Below are 17827 nucleotides of genomic sequence, written 5' to 3' on the forward strand. Positions count from 1 at the left end.
TTTTACAACAACAGTTAGCAAGAGGTGGTCTGGAGCAAGATAAGGATCTGAGTCAACCCAACTGACCTCCACCCGTCTTAGGAGGTCACACCCTCCCATGGAAGAACACGCACCACCTTTTCCTACCAAATCAATAAGTAACTCCCTCACCCCACACAGCAAACTGTAAATCCTCAGAATAAGGACTCTCTCTCTCTCTCTCTCTCTCTCTCTCTCTCTCTCTCTCTCTCTCTCTCTCCCCACCCCCAACTTATCTAGGCCCATTCTCTTCCCAGAGAAAGTATCACTAATAAACCCTGCTTGCATGTTAATCGGCTTGTTGACATTTGTTCTTCACTGCATCAGCAAGAAGAACCAAGACTCCCATAACAACCCCATGTAACATACTGTGTTCTTCATCAAGGAACTGTGAGCATAACAAAACTTAATTCTAACAAATGTCACCCCCCCAAAAAAAAACTTATTTATTTATTTATTTATTTATTTATTTATTTAATTTATTTTCTTCTCTTGATCTACATCTGCCTCATCATCACAACTCATGGAAGGTGATATGGCTAAAACAATAGGCACAGTAAGCAGGGTGCTTTGGCTCCAGCTGTGGAGATGCCATTAGACTGCTCTTGGGTTATTAATTGGGTTTCCCAAAAGTTAGAGGCAACCTGAGAAGGCAGCACTGTCTACTGGGTAGCTGGCACTCTGACCACTGCCTCTGTGTACTATTTGCTTCAAGTTTTGCCATCACTTTCCATCCTAGTAAATTGTGGAACTCACAATCTGAATACATCCCAAGTTTCCACCACCTAAGCACATATCCATAAGTTCACCTAGTCACTGGTACCTATGAGGTCTGCCAATTAAGGTCAAGAAATTGTTGCAATGATGTTGCTAATCTTTTTTGATATCAGAGGAATTATTTACTATGAATTTGTACTAACTGAACAGTTAACCAAGTTTACTATTTGGAAGTGCTGAAAAGGCTGCATGAAAAGTTAGATGACCTGAATTTTTTGCCAACAATTCATGGCTCTTACATCACGACAATGCACCAGCTCACACTGTCTGTGAGGGAGTTTTTAGCCAGTCAACAAATAACTGTGTTGGAACACCCTCCCTACTCACCTGATCTGGCTTCCAATGACTTCTTTCTTTACCTGAAGATAAAGGAAATATTGAAAGGAAGACATTTTGATGACATTTAGGACATCAAGGGTAATTCGATGACAGCTCTGACGGCCATTCCAGAAAAAGAGTTCCAAAATTGCTTTGAAGGGGAACTAGGCACTGGATCAGTGCACAGCTTCCCAAGGGGAGTACTTTGAAGGTGACTATAGTGATATTCAGCAATGAGGTCTGTAACACTGGTTCTAGGATGAGTTCACGAACTTAATTGTCAGACCTCGTAAGTGTCTGGAAAGTAAGGGTTTCACATTGACTACTTTATTTTAGAGTCTCCTCCAAAAGTTGCAGTGTGGATACCTCCCTTAAGGCCATAGGTTGGACCTCATCAGCCAACTGGGCAGTGCTAGCAAGTGGCTCAGTGTATCTTTGTAAAATTCTAATGTCTTATTGCCTGAACTAGTGCAGCAGCAGGAGACTATTCACAGATTGCTTGGAAGCCCTGAGTAATACCCAGAGCTAGTAGGAGGGATTTGATATGGGATTTAATATGGCACCTTGAAAAAAAGTTGTGTTATTGGGGCCAGTGGTTGCTATGTTGTTGTTTACCTTGCCCCATCTGTCTCCACCTCCAGACCTAATGGATTATCAGAGCACACAGCTATGGAGACGAGTGGCTAAAAATCTTATAACACGGGAAAAGGGAAAAGGAGGTTTTATCCATTAGGATCTCCTTGAGTTAGAGGCTGCTACCGTATGAACAGGGTCAGGGGAACCACCGGCAGTGTGCACCGAAGGGGTAAAACAATCAGGGAGAGACAGGAGACTGTAATGAAAACTGGAGATTTAACCACCTAGAGATATAAGCCATTCTAAAAGATTTTGTTCAAAGAGGCAATGAAAATGGAACTGGGAACTGGTACTTGGAACAAGGAGGCTAATTGCTCAGCTCTATGGATCTGCGAAAACTCTAAGTGAGAACCCCAAGCCCTGGGAAGCAGACTAGGAAGCCTACACACACGCACGCACGCATGCACGCACGCACACACACACACTTACATAGTGACATTTTTTTCTCTCATTCCTATGGTGTCAAAGCGGAAATGAGAAATTTCTGTTTTCCTAATCCACATTTTTTATTCAGCACACTATGTTTATTTTTATGCCTGGTTGAATCCATTTTTAATGAAATATTTGTTTATATGTGTGTGGTTTCCTGTGTAGGTATATTTTCCATTCAGTATTTTACTGTTTCCTTCCCCCACCCCCATTTTTTCACCTACTACATCAAAATATATTTAAAATTCTTTTTCTTTGCAGTTTACTCATTAGCTGATAGAACTTACTGAAATGCAATAGCAGTATTTGCTTTTGTGATATAATACAAGTACATGAGGACTCACATGTTGGGTGAAACCTCTTCCCTCCTTGTGAGTTTCCCTTGTGTCATCTGAAACCAGCTTCCATACGTGGAGGGCGGCAGGGAGAGACTGAAGAAAATGGTAGTCTTCTCCAGATTGATAGGTGGCAGGTTTAATAAGCAAGGGAACGTACAAGGCTTGTCTTAGGCAGCACAAGATGAGTCTTTTTTTTTTGCACCTACACGTGGAATCTTAAAAGACCTTAACTAGGTTCAGTCATGTGCACCAGAGACCTTAACTGGGTTTAGCATGTACCTGGTCCAGATAATCTCATCACCACATTACTATTTTAAGACTGTGTGTCCTTCAGCAGGTTCTAGCACAAGGAAGTGAGTGGAATGCACATTCCAAGTGCAAGGGAAGGTGTGGGGGGCCTGCAATTCCAGGGTCCAGCTCTCAGGTCAAAGTGGAGTCATGTCTTCGTGATACCCTTCCCCAACATTACCAAAATATTGTTAGCCTTCTATATGCTAGAAGTTCATGGTCATCATTTGTTTATTTTTGATATAGCTTCTATAGTTTTTTATTAATAGGAGAAATAAAATCATGTACTTTCCCTCTGATTTTCAGTATAGTTGTACACACCATTTACAAAATAAAGTATTCTATTTTTCTTATAAAACCATTTTAAATTATTCTTAAGTCATTTATGGTTAAAGGAGTTTTGAATTGATTTCTTTTAAATGTGATAAAAATGAGAAAATGCATTTTACACATCTCTGGAACTCTTATGATAGTAAATTTGGTTAAAATAAATTATTTTTCTCACTATTTGCAAAAGCAGCTTGCAGCTGTTGAGCTAATAAACTGCTCTGATATACACAGGTTATCCTTCGTATATTTAGGTAGAGGAAAATGTTCTATGGTGCTAGGCTTTGGAGAAGTCTTGTGGTTAGAAATGAAGCAGCACTATTGTTCCTCATCTGCAAATAGACACTAGCCACATACATTACAAAAGGTTGAATTTTGACCCCAGAACTTTTAGTGTTCATGAGCCTCTGTTTCCTATTGCATTTGATGAGCATACAAGGATCTAGCCGAACCAAACTTAAGCCTCTGGAAGAGAAACCTCACTCTTTGGGCTGTGGGGCTTGTAAGTTGCATGCTTGAGAGAATACAAACCCTTCACATGGAGTAATCAAGGTCTAGGGTCCAAACCTTGTGGACCCAGCAATCTGATGTGAAAGAACCTGGGATCCATCCTTATGTTATCACCTCAGCACTCATCAGCTGGTAAAATCAACAGGCTGGGGTCAAACCTGAGTGTTGTATCTGTATAATATGGCAGAACCTCAGTAGGCAGCCTGCTAGGCACGGCCGGAGGAATGAGTCGCAGGAGACCAAGGTTAGTCTATTAGAATTTATTTGGAGTATTTGAGCTGCAGGAGGTCAGGCTAGAGCAGAGGGAAAAGACCATAACCTCCCCGAGCAAAGAGGGGTATGGAGCTTTATAGGAGGGGGTAAACGAAGTTGTTCCCCCTTCAATGCTTCAGGGGGTTTCATTGACAAAGGGTTTCAGGGCATGACCAAGCCCTCCAGCTCCACACCCTGGCCCCCAGGTATCCGTCTCTCTCGGACAGACCCACTGATCACAGGACCCTAGGAGATAAAGCAAGACAGGATCAAGACAAGACAAGATGGCTTTTAAGATAAGGTTTCCACTCCTGGCCTAAATATGGCTTAACACAGCCATGGTCTGTGACTGCTGTATTTTTAGTTGGGGGAGCACCACTCCAGCTAGATTGCCACTTCAGATTTCTATTATAAGTTAGCTTGAGTGTCTTAAACTCTCAGCTTTAGCTGGTTTAAATGGAGTTTTTTAGAGGCCAGCCCATGAGGAATCAGTCTTGGATAGGCTGCTTTTTAGTTGAGTAACAAAAAAGGTAAAAAATCTCCTTTTTTCTCATTTGAGTTTTGAAGTTTTTTAGAAATAAATAAATAAGGCAGTTGAAGATAAAAAAACAACAACAACAGTGTTACTGCTGATAAAGGCTGGAGTGGAAATATGGGTGTGTGAAAATATTAATTTGTGGGTTTATATGTTGGCATTAACACAAAGATGTAAATGCATGTACATATCAATGGGAAGGGAAGGGGTAAGAAATGAAGAAATAATGAGCAGTTATTTTTATTTTTATCTTTTTCTATTGTTTATTTATTGCAGTAATGGTTTTGCAGGGTATATTTAAGAACATATAAGGATAAAAGTAAAGATTAATTAAATGCAAACCCTTTGTGATTGCTTATTGTACGATATGGTTTAAATTCATTTTAGGAAGAACATTTTATGGACTTAACGTACAACTCACTCTGTTCAAGAGAAACAAGAGAAACAAAGAGTTCCCAGCTTTAAGGGAATCTCTGAACTTACTGTATTCTCTTTGGCACCAGGATGGTGTATACAATTACTGGTAGTTCTCCAAATCTAGCAAATTTTTGGTATTTTCTTAATTTGATTTTAGAGTTCATGCTTTAGCAAAATTAAAAGGATTAGATGAGACTGATTATGGACTGAAAAGTACCTATGGGTTTCTGTACACAATATGTCAAATAATCTCTATGTTGACTGCATGGCATATATTCATACTTATATACAAAGCGCATATCAAAAACAGCAGAGGGAAAGGGGATAGAATGATTAGTTCTACCTTGTGGTCTAAAATATGGAAATGCTTCAAACTAGTGATGTTGCTTGAACTGAGTTGAGATAGAAAAGAAAACAACATGAGCATGTAATTGGATGAGATTAACCCTGGGCTGTGAAGAAAACATATTGCCTGCAGCATTATATTAGATTTTCAAACAGTAAAGTGGGGGGCAGGAGTGAGGTTTATATGGAAGGTTAAATCCTAGAGCTTTTTGAATGCCTCAGTCATTTTAATGTTTATTTTTTTACTTATGTAAAATAAATCCAAAATTATCTGCAACTGCATTATAATCACTTTGTAAAATATTTTATTTCATTCTTTTATACGGGATTATTAGAAGACATCAGCATTTTTAAATAACCAAAATGTCTCAATGGTACACTGTTAAATCCCTTTTTCATTCACTCATTTACTCATTCAATAAAATTCAGTGTAGACTTTTATTGAGAAGGCTGAGTTCCATTATCATTAGTTTCGTGGTGTTTGTTATCTGCATTGACAATATATTGTTATATTTCTTAAGAGGTAACCTCTTTGTTACATCTCTCTACAAAATGCTTCAAAGTTAAACTTACTGAGACTATTTTTGATTTTTTTAATTAAAGTTTATTGGGGTTACAATTGTTAGTAAAGTTACATAGGTTTCAAGTATACAATTCTGTAATACATCATCTATATATCACATTGTGTGTTCACCACCCAGAGTCAGTTCTCTTTCCATCGCCATATATTAGGTCCCCTTTACCCTCATCTACCATCCCCACCCCACTTACCCTCTGGTAACCAATAAACTATTGTCTGTGTCTATGAGTTTTTGTTTCTTCATTTGTTTGTCTTGTTCTTTTGTTGTTTTCAGTTTTATATCCCACATATCAGTGAAATCATGTGGTTCTCTACTTTTTCTGTCTGACTTATTTCACTTAGCATAATAATCTCAAGATCCATCCATGTTGTCACAAATGGCACTATTTCATCTTAGATGTGGTATATATACACAATGGAATACTATTCTTCCATAAGAAAAGATGAAATATATTTTTATTTTTTAATGTCAAATTTTGAGTACAGAGTCATAATCACAAGGTTCTGCAATCCACTCATGCTGGGTCTCACGAAGAACCTTATAGAATATGTAAATAATGGTCTCAATTGTTTTCTAGGATAATTTCTCTGTCCCTCATTTTAAAATCTACATGGTGTGATGGATTCATTTTAGATAGTGTTATGGGCTACAATTGTACCCTCCAAAAATTCATGTTTTAAAACCATAACCTCAGTACCTCTAACTGTGGCTGTATTTGGAGACAGAGCCTTTGAAGAGGTAATTAAGGTTAAAGGAGATCATATGAGTGGGCCCTAATACAATCTGACTGGTTTACTTATAAGAAGAAGAATTTGGACACTCAAAAAGAGACAATGGCAATTCATACCCACAGAAAAAAGGCCACATGAGATCACAGAGAGAAGAGGAACATTTGCAAGCCACGGCGGGGAACAGTTAGGAGAAACCAACCCTGCTGATACTTTGATCTTGAACTTCTAGGCTCCAGAATTGTAAGGAAATAAATGTCTGCTATTTCAACCTCCCAGCCAGTGGTATTTTGTTAATGGCAGCCTGACCAACTAATATAGACTGGTATAAAGATTGCTAGCCAAAACAACCAAACATACAAATAGTAAAAAAGCAGTGTCTTCTTATTATGTCATTAATTAAGTTGATAAGGAACAGGACACAGTTAGATCTTCAAGGATCATAAACTTGTTCCACATTACAAATTCCCCATTTGAAGGCACTTTGAAAGGAATATATTGATAAGAACAAGGGAAGCTAAAACTAGTAACACCACAACACCAACCAAAAAAACTTTAGAAACCATCAGAAAGAGAAATTTCATTTATATTGGAACTTTTGACTGCATTTAAGGACAAAACAGATTTTTTTTTTAAAAAGACATATTGAGAAATCATTACTTTTGGAAAGAAAATGGCTGAAATGGGATATACAACAAAAACTCATTTGGGGAATATGAGACACTGCTAAAATATTCAACTTATTTTTCTATTGTTCAGTGAAGTGTTTCAAACTTTCCTGCTGAGCACATTGTGTTCAATCCCTAATGCAAATAGGTTCAGTTCCAATTCATTTCATCCCCACGTTTGACTTATTTGTATCCAACTGAGCCATTTTTGATGCCAGATAGCCTCCTCTTTTTTTAGATTTTATTTTTTATCTATTTAATTCCCCACTGTGGAATTTGCTAGCTAACACGTCTAGAAACAGTTACATTTAAATAAGTGTCATGTATTTGAAATTCTAATGGTCAGTAACCATTAAGCTGGAAAGAAAAAACACAATTTCCATAAGGGAATTATGAAAATGATGAATTAATTCTGACTTTTTAATACAATTTATTATACCAATATTTAAAAAATCCCTTAAAATCTCTGAATGTTGATTGCTCATAGAAGAAAGTTGTGTTCTTTATGGATACTGCCAGATATTGGTTAGTAATTAATACTAGATATAGATTAAATGATACACAAAGGAATGGACTTGCTCTAAAAAGCTAATCAATTGGGCTTTGCTTGATGTAGAAATTAAACAAATAGAGAAAATCTTTTTTTATTTACTCATGTTAAAAGTGATATATATTTGAATGCTAACCTAGTGGTTTTACGTCTCATTCTATTCTATTCTATTCTATTCTATTCTATTCTATTCTATTCTATTCTATTCTATTCCATTCCATTCCATTCCATTCCATTCCATTCCATTCCATTCCATTCCATTCCATTCCATTCTATTCTATTATTAAGAAAAACTTTCAGCCACAAAGTATTGTCAGTATTTGAAATCCTTAGACAATGGAAGAAAAGAAAATCAATGTAATTAAAGAAGAATAAGATGAAATTGATGGTGAACTTTTAGGAAATATTAGTAGAGAGGGTAAATTTCTTGTTATTTGGGAGGCAGTGTATTTTTTAAATTAGACTTACACCTATAATAAAAATCCAATTTGTTTACTCTTATTACTGTAATACATGTTTCTGAGGCATCAATGAACTGGAGGATAAAAATAGGTGTCCCTCTAGTCCAGCTTCCTTTGATTTTGTAGGAGTTTTACTCTCCCTTTAAATGATTCCTTCAAAATTTTATTCTCAACAACTATTGCTCAAAATATAATGTCACATTTTAGTTTATATTTAGAAAAGAAATGTCTTGTTAAAGGACAAGAGAGTGTATTTTAAACACATTATGATCAATATCATGTTTCAGCTGATTCATTCAATAGAATGGGAAAACTGATTTTGTAAGAGAGGCTCTCAAAAATGATTAGACTAAAATTTATGGAGAGGAGAGAACAAAATTAGAAGATAAGTATTTCATTGGACACAAGAAAAAAAATTATAAGTACAAGGTAAGACAATTAAATTTGTGAACTCAACCTAGAAAAAGTGCTACATACCTCATTGCTGAATATCATGATGGTCAACTTCGAAGCACTCCCCTTGGGAAGATATGCACCAATGGCAGTGCCTAGTCCATGCTTTGAAGGAATTTTGGAACTCTTTCTCGAACGGCCATCAGAGCTGTCATCGTATTACCCTTGATGTCCTGAATGTCATCAAAATGTCTTCCTTTTAGTATTCCCTTTATCTTTGGGTAAATAAAGAAGTCATTGGGGGCAAGATCAGGTGAGTAGGGAGGATGTTCCAATACAGTTATTTGTTTACTGGCTAAAAACTGTCTCACAGACAGTGCTGTGTGAGCTGGTGCATTGTTGTGATGCAAGAGCCATGAATTATTGGTGAAAGTTCAGGTCATTTTCATCTAACTTTTTCACGCAACCTTTTCAGCACTTCCAAACAGTAAACTTGGTTAACTGTTTGTCCAGTTGGTACAAATTCATATTGAATAATCCCTCCGGTTTCAAAAAAAGGTTAGCAACATCATTACAACAAGTTTGTGAACTTAATTGTCTGACTTCATACATGGATACATATGCTGATAGATAGATGTGGTCTTAGATGCCTCTTGATTTTTTACATTTTCCTAACAGAAGGCATGTTTTTTTAACTATGAGTGACTATGCCAGAAGAAGAGATATAGAGATTGAGGAGAAAAGAAAAAAAAAAAAAATGAGTGTGGAGACGGAATAAACTAAGATAATGTGACTTAATTCCCCAGTAACATTAAGGACCTACATCATAAATTTAGAGTTAACTCAGCATAGTTATATATTTCACTCTAGTACCATTCAGTGACAAGAACAGTGGCGTAGTACAAGTTGAGATGTGGAGTTTTACTAAATGCATATGACAAAGACAGGGTTAGAAGATTTGAGGATGGGAGAAGACCAAAATAGTGACATAGGGGATAATTCAGTCTCCATGTTCCCTCACAAAGAGCAATGATTAGACAGCTATCTATAAACAAAAACAGCTCTGAAAGACTGCTAGAGTCCACTTAGGAAGTTTTAGCAACACAATGAAATACAAAGCCTGATAATAATTTCACAAGAAGAGAAGGGAGACAGCTTCATCCCATTCCCCAAGAGGTCATTGTTTTGCACCAAGAAGGAACTTCCCAGCTAGAAAGAGTTCCTTTTGCCAGGAAAGGAAGAGTGTGGTGACTGATCGTCTCTCCAGCATTTTGGGGCACTGTCCAATGGTCCTGGACAACAAAGATGAGACATACAGAAGCAACTAGGAACAAGGAATAAAAGCAGGAGCTTTAAGTAGCAGATATACAGTGGGAGTAGTGGCAGTTCACAAAGATTTGTTCTACAGACAAACTCAACAGATTTCACCACTGAGAAAGCCAACGGCCATCATAACCATACCATACCCCTGCTGATTTTGCCAGCTTGTGACTCAAAGGTATTTGAGTTCACTGAGATGCCAGCCACCTGAGTCCCTCCCTTCTCCCTCTACTTCCCTACCACCCCAAGCTTAGTCTTGCAGGGCCGCATGAAATGCACTGGCAGTCAGTCTGGGCCTCTTTGGCTGAGTGAGTAGAAGATATCAGATGCCTGAGACCCTCCTCGCTCCCTCCACCCCACTCAATACACAATATAAAAAGATGAAATTCTATGATCAAAAACATAAAATGGGGGGGGTAAAATAATAGATTTTTTCTTTTGTATAAGATCAAAGGTAACTCTTTCACCAGCATAAAGTAGGTTATTATAAGATGTTTAATGTAAGCCTCAAGGTAATCACAAAGCAGAAACCTACAGTAGATTCACAAATGATAGAAAAAGAAATCAAAGTATGCCAGTATGGAAAATCATGAATACACAGGAAAGCAGCAGGAGAGGAATAAAGGAACAAAGGAGCCACAAAACAGCCAGAAAACAATTAATAATATGGAATTAATAAGTTGTAACATATCGATAAACTCTAAGTGTAATGGATTCACTTCCCAGTCAAAAGGCATAGAGTGGCTAGATGGATGAAAAACAACCCAAATATATGCTGCCTATGAATAATTCACTTTGACAAGCTCAAAGTTAAGGAATGAAAAAATATATTGCATGCAAGTGGGAACAAAAAGAGAACAGAAGTAGCAATACTTACATCAGACAAAATAGACATTAAGTCAAATACAGTAAAAGGAGAAAAAGATGCACATTATATAATGATAAAGAGGTCAATTCATCAGGAACATATAAATATATATGCACACAACATTGGAGCACCTAAATACAATAAGTAAATACTAAGATCTGAAGAGAGAAATAGACAACAGTGCATTAATAGTAAGGGACTTTAATACTGCACTTGCAAATGAATAAATTATCCAGACCCCCCCAAAAAAAATCACAAATGAAATGTTGGAATTGAACTAAACTTTAGACCAATAGATCTGACAGATATACACAGCAGCAGAATACACATCCAACAGCAGCAGAATACACATTCTTCTCAAATACACACAGAACATTCTCTAGGATAGATCATAAGATGGGGCACACACAAGCCTTATACATTTAAGAACACTAAAATCCTACCAAGTATCTTTTCTGACAAGAATGGTATGAAACTAAAATTGATAACAGGGGGAAAGCTGGAAAATTTACAAATATGCGGAGATTAAACAACACGCTACTGAACAACCAATGTATCAAAAAAGAAATCAAGAGAAATAAAAAATATCTTGAGACAAAAATGGAATCAGAACATATCAAGAACATTATAGGAATCAGAACATTATAGGATACTGTAGAGTAGTTCTAAGAAAGTTTATTGTGATAAACACCTATGTTAAGAAAAAAGATGTAGTGACAGTTTTTATCAGAAAAATAAAGCATGGTAGTTTAGTGTGCCATTTAGATAGCTTGGCTAGAGAAAGTCTCTGAAGAAATGACTTTTGATCAGGGACATAAATGAATTGTAAGGTCAGTGAGAATATCTGCGAGAATGGTGCATCAGGCAGAAGGAATAGTAACCTTGAGTGTACTAACCAAGTGACATGTTTAGCATGCTTCAAGGACAGCAAGGAGACACCAATGCCTGGATTACTGTGTGTATGGTGAGGGAGGGATAATTAGGAGGAGATGCTGAAGAGGTAGCTTGAAATTAGTCATAATTGGAACTTAAATTTTATTCTAAGGGATATTTTTGTAGGGTTTTGAACAGAGAACTTTTGTAATAAAACAATTTCTCTGGCTGCTGTGGAGGTAGCATGTTCTTATTTGTAAAGCCAGAACATTCTAGAGGAAATTCATGACATGTGAGGGCACCATCTATTGAAAATGGAAGTTCTATAGAGCATCCTAGAAAGAAGACTGGGCAGGAAGGAGTAAGAGGACCTGATTAGTGTGATAGGACAATTGATCTCTCTCAACTCTTACTCATAAATTCTCGTCACTAATGATAATCAATATCTTTTGCCATTTTAATATTTCAGTTTATTTTAAAAATCTTTATTCTACTAATATGAATAGAAAAAATTTGCAAAATAACCTAGTGCATTGGATGAAAGAACTGAACTCCCTGTACTTTTCTTAATTGCATTCCTTGTTATACCTTACTTTGCCATTTCAAAATAAATTCTTTTTGTCAAATTAGTGAGATAATTTCCTCATCATATTAGAATAACTTTATCTAAACCTAATGGGTTTTAATGTTCATTTAAGAAATATTCACTTTGCTACATTTTATTAATAGATATTTTACAAAATCTCCATTACTACCTAATTGTGCAAAATGCTCTTGTCTACTTTTCTTATTAAAGCCAAGTTTTAAAATGAATCCAATATGTTAGCATTTAAAAATAATTATTAATTTCATGCCTACTTGCCTTCTACGTGTTTTACTCCTGAAGTATTTATATAGTTCCTTCCTAATCTTAATCCTTTGGATAGCAGTAACTGTTCTTTTTCACTGGTCTCATATTCATTTGCATATCTCAAATATTGTTTTGCACCCTAGGTCTGCCACTCCAAGCCACAGTAATCCCCATTTTCACCATTAAGTTTTCAGGTTATTTTTTGGATTACTAAAAATTATATCTTGTTTTTCTAAATCTTAATATTTGAGGAAAGTGTATGTCATACATGATTATGTGAACATGATATTTTCTCTGCCTTTATCCATAGAAATGTTGGCTAACATTTCTAACAAATATAATATATATATATATATATATATATATATATATATATATATATATATATATACATTTGACATGGAGCCTTTCCACTGTGATCAAAACATATGGTGAATGCTGCTGCCAAGTGCCATCCAACGGAAAGTCAGGGATCTTCAATATGGGAAGCAGAGCATCGAACCTTAGTAACTGTGTGGCAAGTTTCAACTTGTTCAATGCAGTCAGTCAGGTGTGAGCTACGGTTGAGAGAAGGTATGTTTTAGAGTGTGCTGTAACTCATCCTTCATCATGGCAATGCTCTGTGTCACACATCATTTCTGGTATGGTGATTTCTGTCAAATAAAAACATTACAGTGTGTCCTCATCCACCTTACTCACTGGATCTAGCACCATGCAACTTCTGGCTCTTCCCCAAAATCAAAATGACCATGAAAGGTAAACATTTTGAATCAATTCAGGACATAGAGACAGCCATTACAGCACAACTAAACACACTCATAAAAAAGGACTTCCAGAACTGCTTCAGAAAGTGGCAAGAATGATGGGATAAGTGTGTTCGAAGTGAAGGGGAGTATTTTGAGGGGGTTTAATGGTAATGTATCTTTTACTGTAATAATTTTTTTATTTAAATATTCACTGTATTGCTGATCACACTTGCGTATATACAGAGGATGCCAAAAAATGTGCACACATTTTAAGAAAGGAAAAAATCTGTATTAAAATTGTAATACTGATAACAAAAGACGAATACAATTCACATTTGACTTCTGCAGTTACAAGAGGTGCTCAAAGTGGTTACCATCAGTGTAATTTTAGTACAGTTTTTTCCTTTCTTAAAATGTGTATGTATTTTTTGGGGGCACCCTCTGTATATAAAATATATGTCTACTTTACACTTTTTTTTATTATACATATATTTATATACATATTTTTAAATCACTAACTTATCTTACGATTTCTGGTTTGACCCATTGTTTGTTTAAAATGTATTTTGCTTGATATTAGTATAGTCACCTGAGGTCTCTTTTCATCACTATTTGCATGGTATCTTTTTCTATCCTTTCACTTTCAATCTCTTTATGTCTTTGAATTTAAAGTGAGTCTCATAGACACCATATAATTGTCATTTTTAGAAATCAAATCTTTCAGTTTCTGTGTTTAATTAGAGAATTTAATTATTTACTTAAAGTAATTAGAGATAAAGGAAGAATTATTTCTTCCATTTTGCTATTTATTTCTATATATCACATCGTTTTTTTGTTCCTCAATTTCCCCACTACTATCTTCTTTTGTGTTTTATTAATGTTTAATTAATAGACCTTATTTTTTAGAGCAGCTTTAGAATTACAGAAAAAATGAGCAAGTAATACAGACAATTCTTATATACTCCCCCTTCCCTACTCAGTTTCTTCTATTCTTAATATTTTTCATAAATGTAGTATATTTGTTATGATTGATGAATCAATATTGATACATTGCTATGAACTGAAGTTTGTAGTTTACATAGGGTTTCTTTGTGATGCATAGTTCTGTGAATGTCACGTAACCAAAATTACTGTTTCACTCTATGTAGGTCACCACCTTAAATATCCTTTGTGCTGTAGCTATTCATCTTCCTCTCCCCTCTATTCTTCCCACACTTAATCTTTGGCAATTGGTCTTTTTACTGCCTCTATAGTTTGCCTTTTCCAGAATGTCAGATCGCTGGGATCATATAATATGTAAATTTTTTAGAATGGCCTCCTCGGCTGGCAAAAATAACTCTCCAGATAAATCCACAAGAAAAACGGTTTATTCTGGAAAAAAGGAAAAAGAGACAAAAACCACCACCACAGTGTGGGAAGGCACGCCTCCAACCCAGGGCTCCAACCAGGTCCCACAGTGAAGAAGGAAAATAAAGGACCGGTTCCAAGATGGCTATTCTAGCATCCCTCCCCCTGAAGTTACCACAGAGTTCAACAGGAAGTCAGGGCTAGAGAGTCAAGGGGGGGGGCAGCTCCACCCACAGTCCTCCCAGCTCCATGGTTAAGCATCCCAAGATGTCAGTTCAATTTCATCAGTTTTACTTAGCAACATGCATTTAATATTCCTCTATGTATTTTTATGGCTTGAAGCTCATTTATTTTTATTACTAAATAATATTCCACTGTAAGCTGTAACACAGATTTTTTTTTTTCTGTGTTTATCTGTCCCTATTGAGGAACATCTTAATTGCTTCCCATTTGGGGCTATTGTGCATAAAGCTTCTATAAACATTCATATTCAAGGATTTGTGTGCATATAAGTTTTCAGCTTATTTGAGGAAACTAGGTGTGCAACTGCTGGATCATACGGTAAAGCTATAATTAACTTTGCAAGAAACTGACAGAATGTCTTCCCAAGTGGTTGCGTCATTTTGCATTCTTCCTTTAATGAATGAGAGTTCCGGTTGTTCTACATCTTCATCAGCACTTGGTATCGTAACTTTGGTTTTTTGAAATTTTTAGCTATTCTAATATGTATGTAGAAGTAGCTCATAATTGTTTTAGCTTGCAGTTCCCTAATAACATATAATGTTGAGCATTTTTCCATATCCTTATTTGCTGTCTATATATCTTTGGTAAGGTGTCTGTTCAGATCGTCTGCCTATTTTTTTATTTGGCTTGTTCATTTTATTGGTGTTAAATTTTAGGTGTTCCTTGTATATTTTGGTTACAAATCCTTTATTAGATATGCATTTTGCAATTATTTTTTCCAAGTCTGTGGCTTGTCTTTTCATTCTCTTCACAGTGTCTTTCACAAACTTGGTGTGTTTTAATTCAAGATAGTCCAGTTTCTTATCTTTCTTTCATGGATTTGCTTTTGGTGTTGTATATAAGAACAAGTTGCAAAATCCAAGGTCACATAGATTTTTCACCTATATTATTTTCTAAAAGTTTTATAGTTCTGTGTTTTACATTTATGTCTATGGTCCACTTTGAGTTAATTTTTGTGAAAGGTATAATGTTTATATCTAGATTTACTTTTGCATGTGGTTGTGCAGTTGTACCACCACTATTAGTTCTAAAGACTATCTTTGTTTTATTGAATTGCCTTTATACCTTTGTCAAAGATCAGTTGACACTATTTGTGTGGGTTCTCTATTATGTTTCATTGATGTATTTGTCTATTCTTTTGCCAATGTAAAAGTCCTTCCTCATAAAATATTCCTCTGGTTATTGTAAGTTTTTGATTAGATACCAGAGCTACACAGAAAGTGATTCTGACAGTTTTTGCCAATTTAATCATTGCTTTAGTGGGGAGATAAAGTTGTTGCATTTCCTACTCTACCATTTTTGGTAATGGTGATGCAAGTTCATTTGATAAACAGCTGAGCAGAATTATTTTAGGGGAAGACTGGAGCCTTAAGGCAACAGGATTATTGGACATATATTAACAAAGTCCTATCTTATTAGAGACGTGTTTGTAGTTGGAGTTATAAATAAATAAATCATTTCTAAGAGAATTGTAGTGACATTAAAAAGTTTTTTATATTGGATTTTAATGCATCTAATGTCCAAGAGTTCTACTGACCAAAATATACATTTGTAGGAAAAACACTTATGTGTCTGTTGAAACATGCATTATATTTTCTGAAAAATACTGACATAAAAAGTAAATGCCTGTTGGGGAGATAGTACTATAAACTTAGGCTGATGTCAGCTATACCTCAAAGGTAATAAAAAGTTATCAATTTTTATTTCTCGAAAAAAACACCCTCAGGCTTAATAAATGTTCAGGTTGTCTACAAACCAGTAAGCTTGCATCAAGAACCACTTTTATTGATGTCTAATGTTAATGGCACTAAAAATTTCAGTGGTGGGTTATATCATTGCTACACAAGAAATCAATATTGCAAGTTTGTTTGATGATTATTCGAAAATCCATAATAATACAAACATATACAAGCTTAAATAAAGACACTGGCCAGTGGTGTTAGTTAGAATTTACATTTCAAGTTTAACCCAAATAATTCTTACACTCACATCTAATCCCTCTAGAATGATGCTACTCTCTGAGCAGCAGAAGTGTAGAATTATTTCTGAACAACTGCCAGCAGTGACATTTAATCATCACCATTTAAATTGCTTTCTCAGAAATCACTATCTACATCTGCAGTCTCATATGTCATTTGTTTAGATCTAATATCATAAATTACAATCAAATATTTTAACAAACAATATGTTTCTGTTGAGTTTTATTTAACAATCTTTTTTATATATACAGCAACTATTGATGGAGAAAAAAGTAATATTTGAGAAGAATCTTGACGTCTCTTCCATTTTGCTAACAGCATGACTAGAATTTATAATGAGTAGATTTCACAAAGTCTTTCTTGTGCCATTCTAAATGTAATCTTTTAAGTGCTGTTATTACATTTTCTTGCAACTTCATGTGTATAATTAAAATGCTTTATTATAAAAGCTTAGTAAAAAAAGAACTTCCATTTGAGTTGACCAGGTTTCATTCAAGTGTGTTTTGGGCAAGTTCATTTCTTGACTGTCATCTCTCAAGGAAGATAATGGGCCTTTTGAGCACGCAGTAGTCTTGTACTTGTCCGCTTAGCATCCTTGTAACAGTTTTTAAGAGACCAATAATGGATATTTTAACAACACCATATACATTTTGGAGACATGGTTTTTTTCATTTCCAAGAGATTCTTAACTCTTTCTTTTATGTAACTAGCATTTAGGTTAAAAACTGAAAAATGGATAAGAAAAAACAGTGAATTATCTTTATAGTGACTGTTACTAAATACTGTTTTAAGATAGTTAGAACTTTAAGCATGTTTTATATTATCTATTTTTTCTAATTTCAAAACTCAAATACTTAAAAAGAGAATGAAGAGTAAATCTTTTTAGATACATTTTAATATCAGTATGTCCAGTTCTGTAATTTTTATAATGGTATCCATTATAAAATCAGGGTCTATTAATTTAAGATATGTAAGCATAGTAAAATTTAGTCACCTATATAATTCTTAATGATTTAACTTGTCAAACCCT

Source organism: Rhinolophus sinicus, chromosome 15 (genome assembly GCF_057876585.1).
Source record: "Rhinolophus sinicus isolate RSI-liver-muscle chromosome 15, RSI-T2T, whole genome shotgun sequence".
NCBI lineage: Eukaryota > Metazoa > Chordata > Mammalia > Chiroptera > Rhinolophidae > Rhinolophus > Rhinolophus sinicus.